At 36.4% G+C, this 27,996-nt stretch overlaps 1 long non-coding RNA gene across 1 annotated transcript; it reads left to right on the top strand.

Annotated features, from left to right (window-relative positions):
- On the top strand, nucleotides 1-27,111 carry LOC126819006 (uncharacterized). Its single transcript, XR_007679450.1, has 4 exons — nucleotides 1-137; nucleotides 25,717-25,993; nucleotides 26,126-26,305; nucleotides 26,440-27,111. It is a non-coding gene; the product is annotated as an uncharacterized LOC126819006 (long non-coding RNA).
- Nucleotides 27,112-27,996: the final 885 nt, after the last annotated feature.

The raw sequence follows: 27,996 nt of genomic DNA, 5'->3' as shown, positions 1-27,996 counted from the left end.
CCGGAAATGTACTTAGGAAACAAAATGGCAGTTTTACCCGATGGTTTTCAACCCATCCAGCTCTTTCGTGTCAACTAAAAGAAATTACCTGTTGTTATATTTGTTTTACGAACAACGACATCACCAATCATATTATGGTAAGTTGACCTGGATGGTGGATATGGGGACTTAGCTTCCACATCAAAGCCAAAACGTTGAGATGTATAGTAATGGTAGTTACTCTCTAGTAACGAAAATATCAAGAGTCCTAGTACCTGGCCTCTATCCGTTACTGGGGAGGTTTAATGACAACTAGTATGAAAATAAGACTTTTCCTCATCTCGGTTCTAAGGCTATTTTGGAATCCTTACCGCCTATTTTTTACCGTGATTCTTCTTTGATCACCAACAGGAATCATTTCCTGACACATCTGAAACAAATTTATAATAATCCAACACTATTTTCATGTAGAATTGTACGATACAAAAACACAAACAACATTCATTTGAATGAGGTGGCCATTGTAACTGAACAAAAATTTTGCATAGCAGTTGGGTTAAATCATATAATTATGCGGTAAGGTTTCACCTTTATTTCAATGAGAATTGGTTTATTATATGTTAAGCTATGTACAGTACAGTTTGGATCAGTGTAATTGGAAATTAAGCGAGTTATAGGCCAGTAACTTTTTTGTAGTCAAATGACTACAAAACTTGCGCAAAGGAAGGCCTTAGGACGGTCCACTACTGTGGCTGGAGTAAGACGGAAGACATCAGTAGTGGAACCATTTCTACCCCAACCCCAGTTTAAGTCGTCCACAAAGCATCGGTTAATTCGTCTACAACTAATGGTTAAAGTAGCCAAATCTGTAACTCAATATCATCCAAAGTCTTCGACATTGAAAACACAAATTATTTGTCAAAAACACATTCGACCCAACTTATGAAAACAGCTTTCGTTCGTCTGCAAAGTTATATAGCTTTTTGAGCCTTCTGCTGAACCATCTGAGATATGCAAACTTGAGGCCTGTTTATCAGATATTTGTAAATGGATTGACTCAAATTTATTAAAACTCAACAGAAATAATAAAAGTGGGCAGCAAGCAGCAACTACTAAAATCTAAAACAGAAAACTATCAAATTGGCAATATCTCTATTACACCAACAGATTCTGTAAAAAAAACCTTGGTGTTTATTTTGACTCGTATCTGGACATGAAAAGACAAATTTCCGCCATGTGTAAAAGTATTAATTTTCAGATTTATAATGTTGGAAAAATTAGATCTTTCATTGATAGTGACACGACTAAAATGCTGGTAAACACTATGGTTACATGACGACTCGACTACTGTAATTCACTTTTGTACAATCTACCTGAAAATAAAATCAAACGACTTCAGAAACTTAAAAATAAAGCAGCCCGGATCATAACGAAGACGACACCAAATTTAGAATATTGTCTATTACGTATATTCTGCTCTAAATGACAATTCTTCACCTCAATACCTTAGAGACCTTCTCAACACCAATAAACCTTGCAGAACCCTTCGATCACAATCAGACACCCTCTTAATTAAGCCTTTTCCCAAAACCAACTCCAGTGATAGATCTTTCGCTGGTTGGTGCTCTGAAGTTATGAAATTCAATATCAAATGAAAGTGCAAGTACTATTAAAGGTTTTAAAAAGTATCTCAAAACTGAATTTTTTAATCAAATATACAACTGATTGAATACGGTTCTAGTTGTGTTTGTTTCAAGAATTTTACCATGTGTACTAAATAATCGGCAATACTATATACCGGAAAACATCATTTTATACTGAATACTGGAAAACACCGGAAAAACACTAAATACCGGAAAACACACTAAATACCGGAAAACACACTAAATACCGGAAAACACACTAAATACCGGAAAATACCCTAAATAGGTAACCCGGAGACTGGCACCCTAAATAGGTAACCGGGAGCCTGGTCCTCTGTGTGCCTGGGTTAGGGTTAGTTTCCAGTTTATAGTATAGCCCTTTTCCGGGTTACCTATATAGGGTGGTTTCCGGTATTTAGTGTGTTTTCCAGTATTTAGTGTTTTTCCGGTGTTTTCCGGTATTCAGTATAACATGGTGTTTTCCGGGTGTTTTTCGGTTGTTTTCCGGTATATAGTATAGCCCCTAAATAATGTTCTCCATTTTATGTTTATGTCTTTTTGTATGGATTAATGTGTTGTTTTTGTTGTAAATTTATATTAGTTGTACTTATGTAAAGCACCCGAGATCAGCTCGCTGAGTTAAATTGTTCGCGATATATAAAACAATTATTATTATTATTATTATTTTATACAATCAGGACTAATTAAACATACTCGACCCAATTTAGGAAAACAACTTTTGTTTGTCTGCAAATATTGTCGACAAACACAAGCCACAATTTTATGGATACACAATTACTGAGTTTAATACTAAGCAACGTTTTTACGAGGATACTCTCGTCTTTATTAAGCAAATGATGCAGGTATGTGAATAGTAGGCAAATATATACAGAATATGCAACAAAAATAACAATTAAATACAATTAAAACTTAACACCTTTGATTAGGGGGCCATTTACAACTAAACCTACACACGGAAACCGAAAGTGGGTCAAAATGGCCCATAATGGTCATTTGACCTTGACTTTTAAGAGTCAAACTCTTATAGGGATTAAAAAGTTAATAAACCAGTGTTAATTAATTGGTTCAGACATTCATTATAATTTTGCATTCGTCATGTGCAACACGAAGACGTTCTGTACATGTGATTTTAGTTTGTTTTACTCAAATATTATGATTAACTGTTGGGGGTCACGGTGGGAAAGACGCTGGCTGGCTAGCCTGGCGGTCGGGTGTTCGATCCCTGCATTGGCCGAGAAAGTTCATCCAGATTTTCCGGCGTGGTTTCTACTTGTCAGTGATGCAGGACGGAGGGCCTGACAAGGACGGGACAAAAAACTGAGGTCCTGTGTACAAATTGGCGTGCTCGTAAAAGATCCCTTGACAGTTGGAATTGGATATAAGAGTAGGCCGTAGTGCCGCTGTCCGGGCAAAATTTCCCTCATAGCACACTGTATGGCGTATGCCGGTCTTCATTAGCCCAGTTTGGAGCAGAACAGTAGGACGTTAAACCCCATTTCATTTCATGATTAGCTGTTGTACATTTCGTATATTTAGCTCCGCCTTCATGGAATTAAAATGTCAAACCTGTTCAAAATGTTGGGAAATGTGATGATTAATTGTGAGTTACTCGCTTTGGATAGATCCAGCAATTAATTTTTTAAAAATGTTGGGAAATATGATGATTTGTACCTGTGTCAGGTAGGATTGTCTACGTACCTGTCCTGTGTCAGGTAGGGTTATCTACGTACCTGTGTCAGGTAGGGTTATATACGTACCTGTGTCAGGTAGGATTGTCTGATTTTGTTTGATTGACAGCTGAGGTTTCTTGTCTAATGGTGATTATACCACTAAATCCTAAGAGTGTTTCCCCGGTTGTACGTGACAAGGAGTAGGGTCGCCTGTCCAACCTTCGTGGGTTTCCTCCGGGTACTCCGGATTCCTCCCACTGCTAAAGACCCCGACGTGCAGGCGAATTATTGAAATAAAATTAAACCATATGTTAGTCCCAAAATTACCTGGTTTGTGTCATGTGGACGTTAAACCCCATTTTCTCTCTCTCCTAAGAGTGTTGCAACTACAATGACCATGATCCAATATGATCAAACAAAATTCATATCACTGTAGTATTTAAAGGGACAATAACATTCTTGCTGGCCAGACAGCTCTAGTAAATAAATATTAGCCTTATTCTAAGTATTAGATGTTTAAGTGTCCTACCTTTTGTGTAAATTATCCATTACATCCTATTTTACTTGTCCAGAGGGTTCGAAAATATTTTTAAATCCAAGTCACATTTGAAAAGGTTTACGTTGGGCTTTTCAAATCATTTAGTTGAATTTTTCCAATTTTTTAAATTAGGTGTGTTAAGATGAAATTTAAATCATCAATTAATTGGAATACTGTAAAATAGTACAATTTGTTGACCAGAATGAAGATTGGGACATATTATTCAGTTCCAACAAGAGTGGTATTGAGCCTTTAAACTACAGTACACGGCTAGAGTGCGGGACTAGAATTGTCAAACACGGCGGAAAAGCGCAGACTTTCGCGGTGTGCCCTTGGCAAATAGCTGGCGTTCCAAATCGCGGTGAATCACAGAGTTTTGCATTAGATCACAGAGTTTTGAGATGGAACATGGTGAATGGCTTCGCTTGCGTGCCGATATCCCGATTCTAGCATTTGGAAGAAAAATGTACTTTATTTAAGTTGAATACATGTATGTCAATCGTGAGCAAGGAAGCTAGTGTCAAACTAATATTGTCTACAATAAATTTTAATGTTGCCATGAAAACGTGTACATGTATAATGTACAGGCTGGTTTGAATAATAATCCAACGTTCACCAGTATATCGGTTAAATGAAATTTTGAAGTACATGCATCAGGAGGGGTTATAAATGAAATGAAATGGAGTTTAACGTCCTACTGTTCTGCTCCTAACCTGGGCTAATGAAGACTGGCATACGCCATACAGTGTGCTATGAGGGAAATTTTGCCCGGACAGCGGCACTACGACCTACTCTTATATCGAATTCCAACTGCCAAGGGATCTTTTACGTGCACGTCCTGCATCATGGAGGGGTTATACATGTATGTGAAGAGTGAACAACTTACAATTTGGTCTTCGTCTATAACTTCCACATCATGGCAAGTAGATGTAATCCATTAATTGTTGACTGCTATCAAATCCAAATTTTAAATTATATACGATTATACAATGAACTTTTACACATTACTTCATTACCCGCAGATTCAGATAATCTAATTTATCAATCCATAAAACAGTGTCATACCTTATAAATCTTTCCGTAATGTGCAAAATGGCGAGTCACATGGTAAAAAAACACGCCAACGTTTCCATGTATGTGCATTTTTTAAATGAGTACGACTTAGCTTGCTGCTATTGGCATTTATTTTGCTTCCTACAGGAAACTAATGGTGTTATAACTTTTATATATTACAGGATACTAATGATGTTATAACTTTTATATATTACAGGATACTAATGATGTTATAACTTTTATATATTACAGGATACTAATGATGTTATAACTTTTATATATTACAGGAAACTAATGATGTTATAACTTTTATATATTACAGGAAACTAATGATGTTATAACTTTTATATATTACAGGATACTAATGATGTTATAACTTTTATATATTACAGGATACTAATGACGTTATAACTTTTATATATTACATGAAACTAAGGATGTTATAACATTTATATATTACAGGAGACTAATGATGTTATAACATTTATATATTACAGGCAACTAATGATGTTATAACTTTTATATATTACAGGATACTAATGACGTTATAACTTTTATATATTACAGGAAACTAATGATGTTATAACTTTTATATATTACATGAAACTAAGGATGTTAAAACTTTTATATATTACAGGAAACTAATGATGTTATAACTTTTATATATTACAGGATACTAATGATGCTATAACTTTTATATATTACATGTAACTAAGGATGTTAAAACTTTCATATATTACAGGGAACTAATGGTGTTATAACTTTTATATATTACAGGAGACTAATGATATAATAACAATCCATCAGTGTGTTGTATGTGATGAGATTTTTCAACAACTTGACGATTTAGAAAAACACAGTAAGATACACATTAAAGAAGAGAAAACTGATGATGTAGATGAATATTGTCATGTTAAAGAAGAGAAAACTGATGATGTAGATGAATATTGTCATGTTAAAGAGGAGAAAACTGAAGATATTGAAACTGTTTATCAGTGTAATTTGTGTGATGAGGAATTTGAATTAGAAACTGATTTGGAAAAACACTGTGAAATACATGTTAAAGTAGAGAAGCCTGTTTTACAACATGGTAAAAATAAAAAAATACAAAATCAGACAGATTCCAAATTTTCTAAGAAATGTTTTAGATGTGATGTTTGTAGTAAATCATTTCTTACAAAATATCATCTAGAATGTCACATGAGAATTCATACAGGTGAAAAACCTCATAGATGTGATGTTTGTAGTAAATCATATACAGCTAGTGGTAATCTACAGAATCACACTAAAATTCATACGGGTGAAAAACTTTATAAATGTGATGTCTGTAGTAAATCATTTATTACAAAATGTAACTTAAAATGTCACATCAGAACCCTATAAATGTGATGTTTGTAGTTATTCGAGTAATCAGAGTCAACATCTACAGCAACACATGAGAATTCATACAGGCGTAAAACGATATAAATGTGATGTTTGTAATAAATCATTCATCGATCGTAGTGCTCGACAGAAACACCTTAGAATCCATACAGGTGAAAACCCCTACAAATGTGATGTTTGTAGTTATTCGTGTAAACAGAATCAACATCTACAGCGACACATGAGAACTCATACAGGAGGAAACCCTACAAATGTGATGTTTGTAGTTATTCGTGTAAACAGAGTCAACATCTACAGCGACACATGAGAATTCATACAGGAGGAAAGTCATATAAATGTGATGTTTGTAGTTATTCGTGTAATCAGAATCAACATCTACAGCGACACAAGAGAATTCATACAGGAGGAAAGCCATATAAATGTGATGTTTTGTAGTAAATCATTCACCCCGAGTACGACCTTACAGAATCACATGACAACTCATACTAGCAAAAGACCATATAAATGTGAAGGAATCACATGATAACTCATAAAGTTGAAAAACCTTATACATGTAATGTTGGTGGTTAATCATTTACCGGTGGGGGTGGATGATCGAATGGTTAGCATGTGCACGCTGTATCATAAGGTCTGTCATTGAGCCGACTGGCGTGGTTTCGATTGCCAGGTTGTACATTACAAGGAGTAGGGTCGCCTGTCCAGTCTCGTGGGTTTTCTCCAGGTCCTCCAGTTTCCTCCCACTGCTAAAGACCCCTACGTGCAAGCGAATTATTGAAATAGGATTGAACCGTGTGTTGGTCCTGAGATGACCTAGTTTGTGTCGAGTGGACGTTAAACCCCATTTTTCTTTCTCTCTTTTGGGGGTTATCCAATTAGGAAGGTCAAGCAAGCCCATTTAGTTCGATCATCAGAATTTTGAACGATGATCCAAATTTTGACTCTGAATATTGACAGTCGTTTTCTTTAAAATATTGAAAATTTGGCCATGTTTAGGATGAGAGCACACCTCTTTAATAAGGTTGTGCCAATTACCTTTCAGAATATATTTAGTTGGATGCTTAGAATTTTTTATGATGATCCGAATTTTGACACAGAATATTAAGGGTCTTTCAATAATATAATATGCATGTAAAATATTGAAAAATTGTCTATGTTTAGGATGAGAGCGCACTTCTATAATTTGATTGTGCCAACCTTTACTAATAATATTTGGAAGCATATTTAATTACCCATCATAATATATTTAGCGGTAGCACGATTATAACATAATTTCAAGTAAAACAGGATCTGGATTGAACATTAATTTATTCTAGCAACAGCATTACAATACTAGAAAATAGAGAGACCCTTCTCTGGTGAGCTACTAAGCTCAACTCTGATTTGTCTCGACAACCTCAGCTAATTTATACCAAACTTAGATATCTTAAGAAGTTAATTAAAGCATGCATGTACATATATTATTGATATTAAATATATTAAATAAAGAACTACACAATGAATCAGCTGTCATTGGTAGATTATTTCCCTATAATCATATTGATATTGGTGACCCAGCGGTCAGCAATCGGACAATTATTGTTTAACTCGAACCCCAGCGGTCAGCAATCGGACACTTATTGTTTAACTTGAACTCTCTCACCCTGTAACACGATTCACCCAGATTTTGAAACAAAAAAATGATTTTAAATTAAATATGACAATTTGTTATGAATGTAGATATATAGTACTGTAATATGATTTGAAAGAAAGGTGGATTTTGGGTGCATTTGGTTAATTTGTGCTACCCTATATTTAGTTGGATGCTCAGAATTTTGTAGGATGATCTGAATTTATTTCTGTTTTTTTTTAGAACTATTGAAAAAAAAAGCGTAAAGTTTAGGGAATATTAATCATCTATACATAAAAAAAGATAGAAAACCTCCCCAATAAATTTGAGTTCTTTTATTCAAGATATATTTTGTTTTGAGTAATTAAAGTGATTTTGGGAAAATCTATGGACCCAAATCTACCATTATTCCAACTCTTAGATAATTTGTATCCATATTTGATAATATACTGTTTTTTAAGCCAAATTGGCATTTTAATTTAAAATTGTCAAGTTTTTCGAGTTGAAATCATTGTGGATTTGGGTAGATTTATTAGCCATTTAAATGTAGATTTTGGTATACATGTATATGGTTTAGTATTAAAACTTCTATCAAGTTATTTATCTGGAGGGGGGTTGGATGGTCGAATGGTTAGCACATGCGCGCTGTATCATTGAGTCAATTGGTGGAATGAATGAATGAAATATGGTTTTATGGCACGTCAGCTCCAACCAGGCTATATTGCGCCAAACATATGGTGAATCTAATGAGACAAATTAAAACAATATCACATAAATGAATTTATATATGTAAATAAAAACAAATATCACAGAAAATATATTAATTAAAAATAAATATAACAAATCTTTTACATATATAAATATTTAAAACGATATACATGATTAAATATATACAATTAAAATTGATAATAAAAGTTTGTCTCTTTTAAAAATGTTAGCACTTTGTCATATAGCTCCGTTTGAGCAAATATACTATTCAAAAAAAGTAGGGGATATTTGATTTTGGGTGCATAATACTAAAATATGCAAATGACTACGAAAAAGGTCACTATAGAACCTAACAGAAGAAACATTTCCAGTTACATGTGACGCCCAAACGCACCAATAGCTACCGCATGGAATGCAGGTGATGCTTGGGATCATCATGGGGGTCCAACCCAAGATTTGCACGACTCTGACTTTGAATGTTACAGTCATTGTGGCATTGAATTCCAAGGTGGAAACATCAGTTTAATTGTTTTAGTGACCAGAAAACAAATTTTGATATGCGTCGGCTTACCCAAAATGAAAGGTTACGTGCCCTTGGCATGCGACAGATCGGCACAACACAGGCGGTTGTGGCGCGGACGATGAATGTTTCTCAGTCTGTCATAAGCAGGCTATGGTCCAGATACCGTGATACACAATCTGTACAGGACAGATTTATCCGTACCTTGGCCTTGAGAAATCGTGTCATCACAGCAAATCAGATCAGCGCTCGTCTTCAAACAGACACTGGTGTGAGAGTGAGTGGCCAGACGATCCGGAATCGACTGCATAGGGGTCACCTTCGCGCCCGACGTCCTCGCGTGATCCCTTGTTTGAGAGATCATCACATTCAGGCAAGACGTCGTTGGTGTAGGGATCGTCAACACTGGGATAATCGACGCTGGAGCAGTGTGATGTTTTCAGATGAGTCAAGGTTCACTGTTGATTTTTTGGACAGACGTAGGAGGGTGTGGCGTCGTCGAAACGAGCGCTTCCAAGACGTTAACGTCATCAGACATGATCGATTTGGGGGTGGTTCTGTTATGGTGTGGGGAGGCATCACTGTTGCTGGAAGAACGGCTTTACATGTTGTTGCAGGGCGTGTTACAGGCCAGTACTACCGGGACAACATCTTGGCAGTCCATGTTGTGCCGTTCGCACGACGTCATGGCCGCCGTTTCATCTTCCAGGATGACAACGCAAGATGTCACAGGGCCAGGATCGTTACAGGTTACCTCCAACAACAGAACATCACCACATTACCTTGGCCAGCACTGAGTCCCGACCTCTCCCCCATCGAGCATGTCTGGGACATGCTTGGACAGAGGTTACGTCAACGTCAACAACGTCCTGCCAATGTCCAAGAACTTGCTGCTGCGTTGCAACAGGAATGGGACAATCTGGACCAAAATGACCTTAGACGTCTCATTAGGAGTATGCCACGTCGGACCAATGCTTGTTTGGCAAACAGAGGAGGATTTACCCGTTACTGACTTGGTTGTGATGCTGTGGTAACTTTGCTGTTTGACCCCGGGTATCATTTTACCCTTATAATGGTCAGTCTGTGTCTTACTTAGTCTAACGATCATTTGGAATAAATCGATGAATGTGAACTTCATTTCATTTTGTCATTTGTTTCTTCGTCAGTTTCATTAGGTGACTTTAATAACACTTAAAAATCAAATATCCCCTACTTTTTTTTGAAAAGTATAGCTGACGTACTGACTGGCAACGGTAATATTTAGATCTAATGTTCTTGAGATGATTGCACTCAATCAAGATGTGTTTCACTGTCAAAGTAACATGACAGTGAACACATTCCGGTTGAGGCGCTCGCTTCAAAATGAAAATATGAGTTAAAAAAGTATGACCAATGCGAGAGCGACATGAGTCAATTGGTGGGGTTTCGATTCCAGGGTTGTATGTGACAAGCAGTATGGTCGCCTGTCCAATCTGGTTTCCTCCCACTGCTAAATAGACCCCTACGCACAATCGAATTATTGAAATAAAATTGAACCATGTTTTAGTCCCGAAATGATCTAGTTTGTGTCGAGTGGACGTTAAACCCCATTTCTCTCTCCCTCTCTCTGTTTAACTGGTCGACAACAAAAAGTGTCAATTAATGATACACTGTTAATAACAGTGACATTGTATATGAAGTACATCAGGGTCCCGTTCTTGGACCCATTCTTTTTGCATTATACTCTTCTCTGCTACCCGTCCTCCTGAAGATGTAGAACCAGGCCGCAGCGGATATAACTGCCAGTTCCGTTTATGAATACTTAAAGACGTATAGATTCATGTTCATGACAGCTTTTTTACAAGACTTATTTATGGCTATTGGTATTCTGATCTGTGGACTTCTATCACGAGACCTGTCGTATGAAAAAATGACCATTTTAGTGAGTTCATTTATTTCCACCCTTAAATCATCCTACTTTGTGGATTCGCCCAGATATGGTCCGAAATTAGGAACATTTTTGATTGAAATCGGAGACCCAGATGTGCCATATTTGGGGGAAACTTTAACCAGAAAGTCTTGTGACCAGTCATTAATAAAAAAAAAACTTTCCCGAGATAATAGCTGATGTTAAAAACATGGAAGCACGATTTCCCCAAAACCACATACTTTCAGTGTTTTCCGTGAAATGTTATATAAACTATTAATTAGACATTAATTAACTTATCCAGACCATAATGAACTCTCGATGGCATCTTATGTGTCGGAAGTTCACTCGGTTTGAATCCAAACTGCTGCTCAACACTTATTGATGATAAAATCCAAAAATGGATAATAAAAAATGTTTTTTATTGTACCTACTTTAGAAATGATGATCGAGGCTAGGCTTAAAATTTAAAAGCTAATATCTCGGTTCAGAGTGGAGCAATTTGACTGAAATTTTTAACAGCTGAGAAAATCTTCAAAGCGATGACCGCAGCTGCATGATGGATCCTCGGAGATATGTCGTAAGAATTTTGAACCGTTTAGGTCGCTACAAGCAAGCCGCAATCTGATATGTATGAACTGGTTCTCTCTTTTGCCCTGTAAAAATGAATTTGGAATAATAAGATCGTTTAGTTTTAGATTTCGTTTGAAAGTACAAGTAGTGAGAGACGGAGAAATTTTTATATTGATATCAAGTTTGTTCCATTCTTTTGTTGATGAGTTCGAAAATATTGTTGTTCTACATTGGTATTCTGAAAGATTGTCATTGTTAGGAAGATAATAATTATTGGGTCGGTATAATATTAAATCCTTTAGGTAAGCGGGAGTCAGGTCATTACTGATTTTATAAATAAATGTCAGTTTGTGTCGTTTGCGCCATAATAATCTCGGTTTCGTTGTATAAGAGTTTATGGCTGGTACCCCTTACATCCCCACATGGTTCTACGTGCATCTAATGGTAAGTTTTGTGGTTTGTTAGTATGATCACCAGTGCACCCATCCAAGATAATACCACAATAATCGAAATGAGGTAAAATAAAAGATATGTACAGAGTCTACAGGGATTTTCGTTTAAGCCTACATTTGAGTAACCTCAAAGAGTTAATTAGTTTGCTTGTTTTATTGATAATTGAATCTACGTGAGAGTGCCATTTGCAGTTTGACTGAAGGATTAAACCGAGGTGTTTATGTTCGTGGACTTCTTTTATAGGAATTTGATTAAATTTAAGGGCTGGAAGCGGAGGATTTTTCTTGTTAGTTATTAGTTAGAGCCAGTGTTTCCTTTTTGATGGGGTTAAAGGATACCAGTCATATTTTAGCCCATCTATTTAGTTTTTCTTGGTCATTATTAATGTTATCAGCATTAGCAACTGGATCACCGATTGCAAATAAACGAATGGTTGAATTTATATTATCTATGATATCATTTATGTAGATTAGAAATTGGAGGGGACCGAGAACAAAGCCCTGTGGAACACCGGATATAACTGGTCTGGGAACGGAGGAGGCGCCATTCACAACAAGTTTTTATTTACGGTTAGTTACATAATTTTGAACCAATGAAGGACGTCCCCCCCTCTCCCGACTCAAGTCTATGACAAAGTTCAGCATTTCAGACCCTGTCAAAAGCTTTGTTTATGTCACAAAACAATGCTCTCATATATTTGCTTTGATCGATGGCTTAACAAAACGCATGAATTAGTTCAGTAAGTTGATGAACAGTGACGAAAGTCGCTCGGAAGGTTAGTAATAATAGAATTGTCATTGACGGAGTTAAAGACATGTTTGTTTATACATTCTTCGAAGGTTTAGGCCAGAATACTTCAAAAGAGACACGGCTCTATAGTTTCTACAATCTGTCGGGTCGCCTGTTTTAAGGATGGCAGTAATATTTGCGAATTTCCAATCTTTTGAGGGATAGATTAACTATATTACATAAAGGTTTAGATATTTCTTCAGACAACAATTTTAATTGTTTTCCGCTTATTTCGTCTGGGTCCCTCGATTTTGATGAACCAGTTGTTATGAGCACGTCCTTAAGTAACTCGGAATTTAGTTCGATGATACACAGTAAATTTTCATTACGGCTTAATATGGGGAGAAACGCATTTAAACCCAACTTACCAGTATTACATGCCCGTTGCTGCCAACGGTCGCAGATATCACGTGTAAAAAGTGTTGACGGGGTCGAACTACAGTAGCGCAGATCTTTCGTTGTTGTTGTTTATAATAGATTTAACGACCAATACAATAAATTTGATATTATGGACAGGTTGATTTAATTAAATTATTTACACATAAAGGGTTGAAAAATGGCAAAAAATCAAAAAGTCCTTGCATGTCAAAAAGTCACCTTGAAACACACTTGTAACATGGACGGGAAATCTTCCTTTGTTCTTTTCGTTGAATAAGCAGATTGTTTTCCCTCTAGTAGACTGGATTGAGCTTAACAGTGCAATAACTAGACATGTTCAATGTTATTGCACGCTTTTGCTGGTTAAGCATGTTGAGCAAGCTGGTATCAATGTTACAAGTCATTTATAGCACGCTTCATTCGTTAACAGGTTTAACATCTCGACCTGCGGTCTCGATGTTTAAACCTGTTAACCCATGCTATAAATATAACTTATAAAATCGCTGTAGTGAGAAGACAGTTGTCAAGAGATAGCAAACTACTTATCACTTAAACATCATTTGCAACGATTTTGTAGTTTTAAGACTCGGGTATGGTGAAAATCACAATCTGTAAATGCTTTTATAAACCTGTAATGGCAAATCTCTTTGATCTTTGGGGTATATTCTATGCCCGGAATAACTTGCGGTCTGAAAGTCGGGGGCGGCTTTGAATATATACAGGGAAATTTGGGGTTATTCTTCTGAAAGTTTTTCTTTAAACCTGTACCGGGTTATTCTTCCAGGGTAGGTTTTTTTTCCAGAAGAAAACATGATATAAGGTTTTTCTTACGTGAATTCTGGGATATTCTCAACTTGTGTGCATGTAAACATAGACGGTTTATAAGCAAGATAAAGTCCTCGACTTCGGTTATGCTGGGGAAGAAAGACAGAAAAACCCCGGCCTGCTGGCCTCGGTTTTTCTTTTTCTCGGGTTATTTTCTTCAGTCTTTCTTTCCACCGCATACCTCAGTTTCGTGGTTTATCCTACACGTAATATCTTGATTTAAGGTATTATTGTAATTCATTCAAATTTCGGTTGATAGATGTCGAGACACCAGTGGATATTTACTATACAATGGTAAAAAGATCAATTTGTTTTTGAACTTCGCTTATCCGTTGATTGCACGCGCGTATGTTCTTAAAATCAAAGGGATAAGTTGAGGTTTTAAAATTCGAAACTATGCTGTTACAGTTTAGCATCTATTTTGCATTCAGAACTATGGGTAAAAGGGTATGCTGGTAGGGTGGAAACCGATTATTCCGAAGAGGAGCATCATAACATACTATGTAAAGTGCAGGTTTAAGTTGTTTTTAATTCTGGTTAACTTTCTGAAAAGAAAAATTAAGAATGAATTAAAGATACATTATGGGAGATTGGATAACGAGTTGACAGTTCTCACTATAATAGTTAAAAACAAGATAATGTAAAGGTAATTTGCTGAAAATTTCAGTCAAATTGATCCACTATGAACCGAGAAATAAGCGATCGAAAGTTCCGCATAGCCTCGGTCATCATTACTAAAGTCGGATCATAATCCAACAATTATCGCAAGATAGCGCTGACATCGAGAGTTGATTATGTTCTGGATACGTTAATTAATGTCTAATTAATAGTTTATATAACATTTCAGGCCCAAAGAAAGACCTGCAATAGGCAGATTTAGCTCTTGCATAATGCATGTTTAATGTCATTTTAATTTGTTGCAAACTTCAATATTGAGAAGTTTAATTTCCCAAATCCAATTAAATTCAAACCATGAGCTTATCTACCGTTGATCAATAATCAGTTCTAGCAGATTTTTTTATTGCATTAAGTCGTGAAAAAATAACGCTGTCCCAAAAATGTAAATGGCGGTTGATGGCTTTAAATCGTCTTGAAATTGCATTTGATAATACTATAATAAAAACTATTTATGGAATAATTAAGCTTTATTAACATGCGTTATTTAGTAATACTGCAAACAAATTTAAGGTTAACATACCTTTTATTTCTAGAACTTTATTATTTTTACAGAACAGTTGGGCGTTAAACCCCATTTCATTTATTATTTTTAATCGTTAGTGTTATTTGTTTTCCTTTTATAATTAGCTGATTAATATCCTTAGCTGGTTTGTCGACATAATATTCTTTCATTTGACCGGCTGCCATTTCCATAATAATTATACCTTCTTTTTTATTATAAGCCTCTGGTATTCCAGTAAATCGGACCGGTTGGCTGTCTACTATCTTAATTTTAAAAAAAAGAAAATGCATAGGATTGTCAATTTGGGTTTTTAAGGGGTGGTCCAGAGAGACATTAACATTAATATACTGGGTCAACCCGATTTTTGTATCAATATACTACACGCAGTCTTGTTCCGAGCCCTTACATACACTACAAACAGAAAATACAGTATCCAACACATGCATTACTATGAAATTGCCACCATGTATTAAAAAAAATGGACGATTAGCATTATAAGAATTACTGCTACGCCAACATCAAAGGGTAACGTCACATTGGTATTTTTATTTGGATTTGGATACCAGGCTACTGTGATAATAAATGTTATATTATTTATTTAACTATTACTACAAGAATGCACGGCTTCGCTCGGGGGGTTGTAACCCCGAAACCGGAAGTGGTAGACTAACGCCACCTGGCCTATGTTACTCCTCGGCCCGAGCTACACCTATACCCCAAATTTCAGACTCGGGGCAGACCTAGTGTAGCCGCCAACCCCGAACAGACAGGCAAACGACAGTCACAAATATTAGTATAGATAGTAATCAATCTGGAACTTACAAATGTTGACTATGGGCGAAGGGATATACATACTTACCTCAATGTCGGTGTTATAAGTTGAATTAAATTCCACGTTTCCTTGAAATAAATTTACTTTTAAGTCAGTAATCTTTATGTAATTATCAACTTTTAAAAGTTGCACCCATTCGGGCGTGGGGTTTCCACATTGTTACTATTGTTGTATCTGAATCATCTCGGATTTGATTTTGTTTTATATTTAGTTGGGTCTGTTTTTTTTCAAAACTTGTTCCATTTGGTATTCCTGAAATAATCATAGATATTAATCACAGGTTATAAAAACAATATTATGTAATTAATAGATTGTGCCAAGAAGCAAAGAGCCAATGTAATTAGTAGATTGTGCCAAAAAGTAAAAGTAAGTAGATGGGAGTGCGTGTTGGATTTGTTATGTGTGGAGATTTTTTATCCTGGTGAACTCGATATTAAAACTTTAAAAAATATAACAACGATGCTTTGTGACACTGTCCGGGTCGAGGCACCCCAAAATGGATTTAATGATAATTGATGGATCAGGGCCGTCTCGCAGGTGCAAATTCATATATATACTCTTCAAAAAAATTTAGGGGATATTGAAATGCAAATAAATACCTATGCAGGTTGTGATATGATAAATAATTATGGACACTGAGTATGTTCACAGATGAAGAACTTATCGCCCCAACAGAACCACTGAGCTGCATGTGCGACACGCAATAGCGCCATACACGTGGGAGGGGTTCATTGTCAAATTTGACACTTCAAGGAAGGGTTGATGAAAACTGCCGCTTGCTGGTTTATCCTATCCATGTTTGCTTTCCTATCGGTTCTTGCATAATATCTACTGTTGAGCGTATCTTTGCTTTAGTGTGTTACGTTTAATTTGATCGGGAGACGGTTGATTAGGTGCATGCCACGACGAATTGCTGGATGTCTGAGGATTGGTGGAGCAATTACTCATTATTAAGACAATTTCAAAACGTCCATTTTCACTTTTGACAGTGTATCTCTGCGAGTGAAATGTGGCCGTCAGATACGCCGTGATACGCCGTCGATATGAACGTTATGTTCATGTGTAGGCAATTGGCCTGTTATTAACAATAACATACACTCGTGACCTTAAGACAACAGTGCATTTCCGCAGTATTGTATTGTTTATGAACATTTACTTTTTTTGAAGAGTATATTTTACGAAATTGGAAAGCTGGAATTAAAGCAGCAGATAGTGTTACGTTTGGGGGGGGGGGGCATCTGAAATGATTTGAGCGGAAAATAATACAGATGTTGGGGAAGGGTGTCGCTTTTGTTCAAGACTTAAAACTATGCTCTTTGTTTAATGTAATTTGAGCAAATGTTTTCAATTAAATGAATTTTGGCTACAACAGCAAATTGTGTTTCTTAATTTATAAATTATCATCGACAATGGGTGTATTTATTTCTAAGTATCCCAAATTGATAAATTTAAACATTAACTCAATTTCTTACCTGCGGTTATATATTGCGTTCCATTGTTTGAATTAATTATTTTGTAATTCAATAAGAGGTAAACATTATCATTATTTAAATCTTGGTTTGAGTATAGCTGTCTTATTTCTGTACCATCCAAAATTGCATATACCTTCTTTTTTTTCGATATCTTTTCTGATAATTACTATAAATTTAAGTGGCTTTTTATAGGGGGGCATCCCGGGTATTCAAAATGGATTTAAATGAATTCATTTTGAAAAGGAAGACAAATGTTAATGCTTTTTTGCTTATATAGGTAAATTGCCACGTGGTATTTCAATCCGAGGCAGAATTCGATTTTTACCTGGGCTTTTGATTTTAAAGAAAATACATGTAGATATGGTGGCCTATTGGTGTTATTGGTTAATCTATAGCTTTTATTATACGCCTATTGGTGTTCTGAGATCATTAGGACCCAAGACGCGTTATCGTCGCCGGTTCTAATTTTAAATCTCAGGACATGTCTGTTGGACAATAATAGCACCCCTCTAAAGGAGAAACAGGAAGTGTTTATCGACATTGTAACATACCATTTTAGCATTTTTAAAGAAATTACTAAAACAGAGGGGTGTTATTGTCCAATCCGCAGTGTCTAATTGACCAATCAAAACGCAAGACCCACCCTTAAGCATGTTACAGTGGTTAATCTATAGCTATTTTCTAGACGGATTAAATAGTTAAAAAAAACCAAAACAACGAAAATTCTTTTCTCTGCGATAGAAACCTTTCTCCGCTGTGTAAATCCTTTTTGCCTCGGTACCGCGTACAAAAAAAAGGTTTCCGTGATGGAGAAAAGATTTCAAGCGCGAAGAAAAAATTTAACACCCAATACATATTCTCTCTTTGTCATAATAAAAAAACCCAAGTTAAAACAGGAGGTCCAGTTGACTGATGTTTGTCGGCACCAGTGCGGATAGACAAAAACCCACTTTATGTGGAAAACCGACGTTGTACGTGACAAGGAGTAGGGTCGCCTGTCCAACCTCGTGGGTTTTCTCCCGGTCCTTCGGTTTCCTCCCACTGCTAAAGACCCCTATGCGCAAGCGAATTATTGAAATAAAATTAAACCATATGTTAGTCCCGAAATGACCTAGTTTGTGTCGAGTGGACGTTAAACCCCATTTCTCTCTCTCTCCCCCGACGTACTCGCGGTAAAAAACACATAGCTGGACCCGTGGGTTATTTGAATATTAAAAATCATTCTTCCAATAAGCTCCACATAGTAAAAAGTCGTTAAAAGTCCTTTAATGCGGTTCACAAATTCAGCGTTTAAGAGTTCCAAGCATTCCAGATAAAAGTTACACAAGAAAAAGAAGAGCCCGCAGCAACACAGAACAAAACAATTAAAACATATATAGTATAATATATTACACTAAATCATAAGTAGACTGAACCGCCATACTGTCCAACAACAATAGTTCCTTTCTTTGTAACTAGATATGCAGTTCGCTATCTTAAAGGACAATTTATTCTGATATTATTAAAGAATCCAGGTGGCTTAGCCGCCAACCTGGTCTACACAACCAGTTATCTCTCCATGACCAGTGCTCTTCTCTCGCAACTAATTTAACAGTTAATTCTCGATTCTGTTATGAATTTTGAGATCGCTTCATAAATTCTATAGACATATTCCGAGAAGGAGAGAGAAAGAGAGAATACACGTCCACTCGACACAAACTAGGTCATTTCGGGACTAACATGGTTTAAATTTATTTCAATAATTCGCTTGCGCGTAGGGGTCTTTAGCAGTGGGGGGAAGCCGGAGAACCCGGAGAAAACCCACGAGGTTGGACAGGCGACCCTACTCCTTGTCACGTACAACCGGGCATTCGAAACCACGCCAGTTGACTAAATGCAGGCCTTATGATACAGCACGCTAACCATTCGGCCATCGACCCCCACCTTGAACAGCTGTCCCCGAGATATTGTATCTTAGCCCAGTATCTCAATGTTATTTCATCGCGCCTCGATTCGAAAGACATTTCACCTAGTTCTTGCAATAGACTTAATTTTTTTGTACCAAATGAAGCCTTCGTTGCTCTCGTTATTGCCTGGTATTGTAAATTGTCTAGTTTAGAAAGAGCTGTTTTATTTGCACTTGCAAAAGCAACAGAGTCATAGTCACATATTGATGTTATCATTGACCTATATATCATTAGCGTGGTGGCTTTGTTCCCCAGGATATGCCCGTCAGACATCTCATTACATTCAGAACATACTGTCCTCTTTAATATTTTCAACATGTGGTATAAAAGGTCACCCCTAGAAGCTCTGCGTGAGCTTTAAATTCAATTCTTATATGGTTGAATTCCAGTTTTATAGACGACACTTCCCTATTATCTTTCGTTTAAACCCCATTTCATTTCCTATTATCTCTACAGGAGAGCATACCTACTGTTTAACTTTCAGATATTGGAAATCCCTTGTCATTAGACCATTTCGACAATTCGTCTAAAGCTTCTTGCATTCTCATTCTAACCGCACAGTAGTTATTTGCTGCATGGATCATATTTATAGCTAGATATACACTATAAGATTGGTATCGTTTAATATGGTTGTTTTAGCGCTAATAACTATATGCATACAGTTTAATTTCAAAACATCGTTTGATAATTGATAATAACGCTTGAAAATTACAAAAATCGTTTATTTAGTACTATGGCTTAATTTAATGGCACAGCGTTTAATTTCTCCGAGAGGTGTTTAGAAATGGAGGATCCGTTTATTTATCTAATGGGTTTAATTACTAGCCGAGCACTTTACTGTCCCGAGATGCGTAAATAAATTAACACCCGATGAATTTATCTACAGGGTTTAAATATTAGACGAAGCGTTTAATTTCTCGCAAGTCGTTTATCCGATCGTTTATTTTGATTACGGTTATTTACGTATGAAGTACGAATAAAAAAGTAGAATATAACAAAAATGCACACCCATAGATGCTCACCATACCGTGGTCGTAGTATTATTATCCATTAAAAAAAATATGATTCCACCATTGACAAATACATCACAAATCGGTAATTCACGTCCAATATTATTATACCATTGGAAACCGGTAAAGCACATCCCAGGTATTGTATTTTCTTTAAATCACAAACAAATGAATGAACATAGCCTTTCACCTGTACATGTCGCTAGAAGACCTGGCAATGCACACGTGACACTGTGATTCTCTACGTGAGACTTTTTCACTGGCGCCAAATAGTCGATCTCTATACAAGCTTACGCTCATTTTCAGACAAAGCTATAGGAATGGCTTCAAACCGTATCAAAAGGATACCGTAGTGTATTATTATCCATTAAAAAAAAAAATGATTCCACCATTGACAAATACATCACAAATCGGTAAATCACGTCCAATGTTATTATACCATTGGAAACCGGTAAAGCACATCCCAGGTATTGTATTTTCTTTAAATCACAAATGAATGAACATAGCCTTTCACCTGTACATGTCGCTAGAAGACCTGGCAATGCACACGTGACACTGTGATTCTCTCGTGAGACTTTTTCACTGGCGCCAAATAGTCGATCTCAATACACAAGCTGTCGCTCATTTTCAGACAAAGCAATAGGAATGGCTTCAAACAGTATCAAAAGGAAACAAGATTCAATGATAACTGCCTTGATGTTACGTAATCACTTTATTGGGGGCAATAAAATGTTGACTGCAGAAGAACGATATCAAACGGTATTGCTAAATCAACATTTACTCTCTCAATATATGTACTCGTATGGTATTAAAAAATACCGATCCCGAAAAAGAAAAGGGTTTATAAATAAAACAGAACACATACTTAGCTATGATAATTTAATAACAAAAAACAATTGTATTATATGCATGAACACTAAAAAAACTATATGCATGAACACTAAAAAAAAACCATGAATACTAAAAATACACAACACTGGAAAAGACTGATTCATAGATATAAAATTGGAAAACAATCACATATAAAGAAATATAATTGCAGCATGCACATTAAACAGAAATCAAAATTCGAAACAAATCACTGGTTAATACATATTAAGAACGTTTTGAAGAAATAAATGCAGCATGCACATTAAAAAAGAAATCAACAATGGAAAACAATCATGGTTTATGCATGGGAAGAACGTTTCAAAGAAATAACGGCATGCACACAAAACAAAACAAAAACAACACATGAAAACTATCCCTGGTTTATATATATAAGCACGTTTTAAAGAAGCAATAGCACATTTAAAAAAATACATCACATTTAAAAACCACAACACTGGAAAATTGGTTATTTTTATAGCACGGTATCAAAAGGAAATAGGATTCAATGATTACTGCCTTTATTCAATGATTACTGCCTTGATGTTACGTAATCATTTGATTGCGGGCAATAAAATGAAGAGCGATTTTTGTTACACCGGTGTTATATTTATGAGTCAAGTTACGAGTCACTACTCAAAATAAAGTTTGGTACGGATCAAAATCCGAAACGGATTTATAAATAAAACAAATATTTATTTAATTTAATAACAAAATCAAATTGTATGTATTGATAATGTAAATAAACCATTTAAATCCTACACCACAGGCTGTTAAAATGGTTAATAAATATCTGTGTCTTGAAAAAATCTTTCAAAAGTGACTTATTGACATTGTTCAACATTGGGGTTGAGGTATAGACATCAAAATAAAAAAAGAAACGTATGACCAAGGCAAGGGCGACACAAAACTGTCTTATTAGTTTCCAAGGAGAGACAATGGCTTCTGTCGTTTGAATAAAATGCTTCGGCTTGAAAACGACTTGTGAAATCGGGGTGTTCCCACTTAGCCGGCAGGCTTTGATGTCAAATTTTGCCGCTAATCCAGAGTTAATCCTAGAACAATGGTGTTATAAACTATAGTCCATATCTTTTTTAAGACTAAAACTGTATTGATTTTAACAAATTTAACTTTTATTAAATAACATTAAATAGCTTACACATATAAAAATATATTGATTTAAACAAATTTAATATTTATTAAATATCATTAAATGATCTACACATATAAAAATGCATTACAATTTACACATTTAACTTTTATTAAATAGCATTATATAATTTATAAATAAATGCCTTACAACATAATCATTTTACAGCCCCACTAAATTGGAAATATTTGTTCCATACCGATTTACACTTAAAGAGCCATTTAATAATCTGTTTTCAAATGTTCAATTCTTGTATCAAGTCGATATTTCTTAACTCGAGGCCTTTTGGTACCACCAAATAATATCTGTGAAATGATGATTTCGACATAGGATTGTTCTTGTTTTATTTAGTTAATGAACTTGTAAATATTAGGATTACATGCTGTCATTTTATTCAACTTAGAATGCCAACCTTCTACGTGGTTGGCAGTACGGGGCCCTGTTGTATCAAAATGGTTCCACACATTACGGCCATTATTATCAACCCACTGCTCCGTCATATAATCAGCGACCCGCCCTACTTGTAGAATGTTTAAATCTACAGCTTCCAAAGCAAAGAACCAAAAATCCTCGATATCACACATTCTTATCAGTGGCAAAGCTGATGTGTGGCGTACAAATTGTCTTATAAGAGGGTTGTCCTGGAATAAATTCTGGAGTCCACAACAGTTTTCCAAATGGCCTGGCGAAAATGAAACATGCACCATTTAACATCAGAATTAAAAACAATCCTTGCGGCATTTTGTGCTGCGGTCTCAAAATTGGTAAATATTGTTGATGGGTTCAAGTTTCCTGTAAACAAATAGCTAAAGGATTGTACTTTTGAACTAATAATTGAACTTCATTAAAATTTGGTTTTAAACCACGACAATGGACATCCACTACAGTAATGTCGTCCATCAGATCATCCCCATATTTATTGAAGAGAGTGATAGGGTTTTATGAACCCTTAGATTCTTTCTCTCGAAATTTTAAAAATGTTTGATAATTTTTTGAATGCACTATGTTCTCCTTTGCAGATGGAGTACCCGAAAACTGCACCCCTGCCCCAGTGGAACTGGAATCAGTAGTGTCAGCTTTAGAGGAGCCTTCTTGCCATTTTGGGTTGGAGTATTGGGAATCGCCACAATAACTCCAGATGGAGGCAAGGAGGACACAGTCCCATCAGGGAGAGTGTTAGTGCATTGACTCGAGCTCTCAGTTGAGCTCGAGACCCCTTGTACATGATCTGATGTAGGCAAAGTCTTTGGTTTTTTCTGTTTATATGGCCAGGTTATGTCTGTCTGAACAGATATAGATTTTGTAGAAACTTTTACTACACTCGAAAACGATTTCCCTTGTGGTGCAATGGGAATGAGTGAAGTAAGTTCTACTTGCTTCCTAGCATCAAAATATGGAATCTTCCGTTCAGACATTACCTGTTGAATTCTTTTCTCTTTCTGTCATATTGGACATTCGCGAGAATAAGTAAAATGCTTACCCTTGCAATTAACGCAGCAAAACTCAGCCTGGCAGGCAGCGCTCTCGTGGCCATCATGACCACAACGAGCGCAGGTGTCTTTGCCCCTGCAGACGGTCTTGCTGTGTCCAAATTTCTGACATTTATAGCAGCGAAGAGGGTTAGAAATATAAGAATCAACGGGTATATTTAAATAACCTGCCTTGATTGACTTCGGTATGTCGGGACGATTAAAAGTGAGGATATAGGTGCTTGTAGGAATCACCTTATCTCCTCGGCGTACACTAATTCGTTTAACTTGTTGGACGCCTTGAGAAGAAAGGTATTCTACCATTTCATCCTCACTGCTGCCTTCAAGATCCCGACAGCGAATAACGCCTCTACTAAAATTTAATGATCTATGTGGAGACACCTTGATAGGAATGTCTGCCAATGTTGTTGACTTAAGAAGCATGGTAGCATGCTGCTCCTTAACACATTCTATCAAGAGTGTTCCATTTTTCAATTTTGTAATAGCCTTGGGCTCACCGGCCATTTTTGTTTTAAATATGTTAGAAACGTCCTCTGAATTAGGACGTTTCTGCTTTTGTCGTTCATTGATAGGTGTGTGTGGGGGGGGGGGGATTGGGGTATCCATGAACGTAATATTATTTTAAATTTATCCCTCGTCGTCCCCCAGGTTACTTCCCTGCCTACTAAGGGGAGGACTAGCACGGATAACCAGCGCATGGCCTCAGGGCTCGACGAGGGGTATACTCAAGCCAGAAAGTAAAAATACTAATCCAAGCCGATTGACCCAAGCCACCGCTTTGTAGAATGTACTAAGGACACAAAGGTAGTAATTGCTGAGTGAATAAACAACAGCATTACATTGGAAAAGGGTACATTCTACAAAGCTAAAACGACCAAAGCCGATTGATCAAAGTGGGCCACTCGGACCTCCCGTCTAGGTGAACCATGGGCCAAAGTAATGTGTTGCAGAAAAAGGGCTCGCAAGCCAAATCCCCACTCAATTACCAGGATTCCACTCTCCACCGACACGGGTCGCAACGCACGGCAAACACGTTGCCCCATTACAGGGATCCTTTTAGTCGCCTTTTACGACACGCAGGACATACGAAGGGTATATTCTTATCACCCCCTACACCCCAGGGGGGGGGGTGTATCAAAGGACTTTTTAACTAACTTTTATTATGAGATCTGTGCTAAAGGATTTGTTTTAACTAACTTTTATAATATGGAAAGAACCACACGGCCATATTCATTTGTAAATACTCCACGGATCCAGCTATGTGGTTTTTACTGCGAGAACTTCGCTTGTCCACATTAAACAGCGGATTCTTTTTCCCACAGGGTTTTTTCGATCCGCTGCGATGGCATCAAACAGCTGGATCTCCCATTTTAACTTTCATTATAACAAAGTGAGAAGATGACCCGCCCTCTCTCCCCGCGACAACGATTTTAAAACCATTTTTAAAACCGTGTTTTAAAGTGATTTTTAGATATACAGGAACTTTTAATTATTTTAAATCTGTTTTAAAGTGACGGTTAGATATACAAGAACTTTTTATTATTTAATGCTTTTACCTAACTTCTATATTTTACTCATTCAGATGTAAATAACTTAATTAAATCAACCTGTCCATAATATCATACATTATGTATTGGACGTTAAATTTGTAATAAACAACAACATGTTAGATACATAAATGTTAAATACATAAATGTTAAAAACATTATTGGTTTTCGTTTCAGCTTGCAATGAAGACTTTATTGACCGTAACTGCCCTGGTTTCTACCAGAAACGCGTTAAAGTGGGGGAAAGGCGACACCATATCTTCAACACTGACCAGCAGCTAAACCTGTTATCAAAAGCAAAGACCTGGTACATGGACGCTACCTTTCGAGTTATCAACAAACCATATTCACTGATGTTCTCGATACACGCATTCATAAAAGCAGGAGAAACAACCAAACAGGTACCACTTGTTTTTGTGTGATGTCGGGGAAGAGTCAAGAGGACTACTATAAGGTAAGATATGATCTATAAATGAACATAATCGGAATAAAGTAACATTATATGATCTATAAATGAACATAATCGGAATAAATTAACATTCTAAAGCTAGAGTATAAATGGACGTTTGTGGTATTTATTTTACAGGTTCTCCGTGCAGTTGATAGGATGTTGCCTAGTCAAATTGAGTTGGAAGGATTCGTGGTCGATTTCGAGGCGGGGTTGTGGCAGGCCTTAAGGCAACGTTTTGGAGGTATCAAGATACATGGATGTGTGTTCCATTGGACTCTAGCTGTCTTCAGAAAAATTCAGGAAAAGGGATTCCAGGTATGGTATACGATCTTCTTTAATACATCTGCAACAATACAGAAAATATCAATAAATAATTTTAACTACAGGTTCAACGACATTTCAATGTTCGCCTATATAGATTTACGTCTATTTATATTTAATTATTTCAGACAGTTTATGATGAAAAGGGGGATGTTTTTAACTACCAAGTAGACTAATGGCCCTCCCCTTCCTACCGGAAGAACACATTGCTGGCATGTTTGCCCATCTATACGAAAGGTGCCCGGAACTACAACCAATCTTACAGTATGTAGAGGAAACGTGGATAACATCGAAGCTCTTCCCTATAGAGGATTGGTGTGTTTTCATGAAACCAGTTCGAACAAACAACGACGTCGAGGGTTGGCACAACCGACTTAATTCACGGGTGAACGCCAGGGGTCCGGTGCCTTTTTATCTATTGATATGCGAATTGTTTACGGAAGCAGAAAATGTAAGACATCCTTTTTTTCCCAAAAAATCTTTTACTTATAATTGACTATATACAGCAACGATTTTCTGTATCAATTCTAGATGACATTCTAATTGATTTGATTCGTTCGTTCGTTCGTTTCTGGGGTTTTACGTCCACTTCCACCTAAGGTGATATCGTAGACAAGGATGTTTCCTAAGAAACTTACTGGAGAAAGCCGTATGGATTATGCTTTGGTCCAGTTTAATTTGAGACATAGTGTCTTAGCAGGGAATGCCCAAGTTAAAAATCTCATCGAAAGGAGCGGAGAAAGTTTTGGGGTAGAAAAGGGGTGGCGAGCGGGCGCAGTCTGGTCCGCTTGGCCATAAATGTTACGATCTTTGTTTTGGGTGGGTAGGGGTAGGTAGGACTGTCAGCCGGGGGCCCTAATTGATTTGATCAATATTTATTATATATATATATATATAACGCTCTAAATCATCTGGCTTCCTATTTATGTGTGAATACAACTCAACTAACCCCAGTTATTTACTTGTTTCTATTATTAATTCATAACAATTAATTATGTGTTTATTTAACAATAAATAATAAATTACTTTTACCAATACATAAGTGTTTTTGTAAGTGATTGGCTTCAACAGAACGTAAGGATGCCATCCTTTGAACTCTCGGTATTGCCCGTGATCGAAAGAAATACAAAATGTAAAAATAGCCAACGAGTCTAGCTGCACGATTCTTTTGAGACAATGTTCTTTGGCGCGTAGACTTGTCGTTGTGTCGTCTCCCATCCATACTCATGACCCAGGTTAGGAGCAGACCAGTAGGACGTTAAACCCCATGTCATTTCATTTCCATACTCATAATGGCGCCTTATTGAACATACGTTTTGATAATTTATGCGGAAATGCATTAGGCGAATATATGTAAACCAGAGGATAAGCTTTATATTTTGATAAATATATGTTTGATTTGTCTTCTCCATTGTCAAAATATAAGCTAAGTTATGAGTTTATTTTAAACGCAAATTATATTGTTTATGAAATATTGTGAGAATAACAGGACATGGGGTTTTAAGGTCAAGGATAAATCCCTACTGTCCATTTAACGATAGTACTCCAGTCATTAAGCACGAGATCCAATTAAAATAATTTCATCATATCTGACAACATAAATAATAGATAGCCGAAACCCAAGCATATAAAACGCGAGATCTGTGCGGCGTAATTTCAGACAAACATGTCGATTCTAAGATCTA

The sequence above is a fragment of the Patella vulgata genome, chromosome 1, assembly GCF_932274485.2.
Source record: "Patella vulgata chromosome 1, xgPatVulg1.2, whole genome shotgun sequence".
Taxonomy (NCBI): domain Eukaryota; kingdom Metazoa; phylum Mollusca; class Gastropoda; family Patellidae; genus Patella; species Patella vulgata.
Note: the sequence above shows the minus strand (reverse complement) of the source record. Positions and strands in the feature narration are given on the sequence as shown.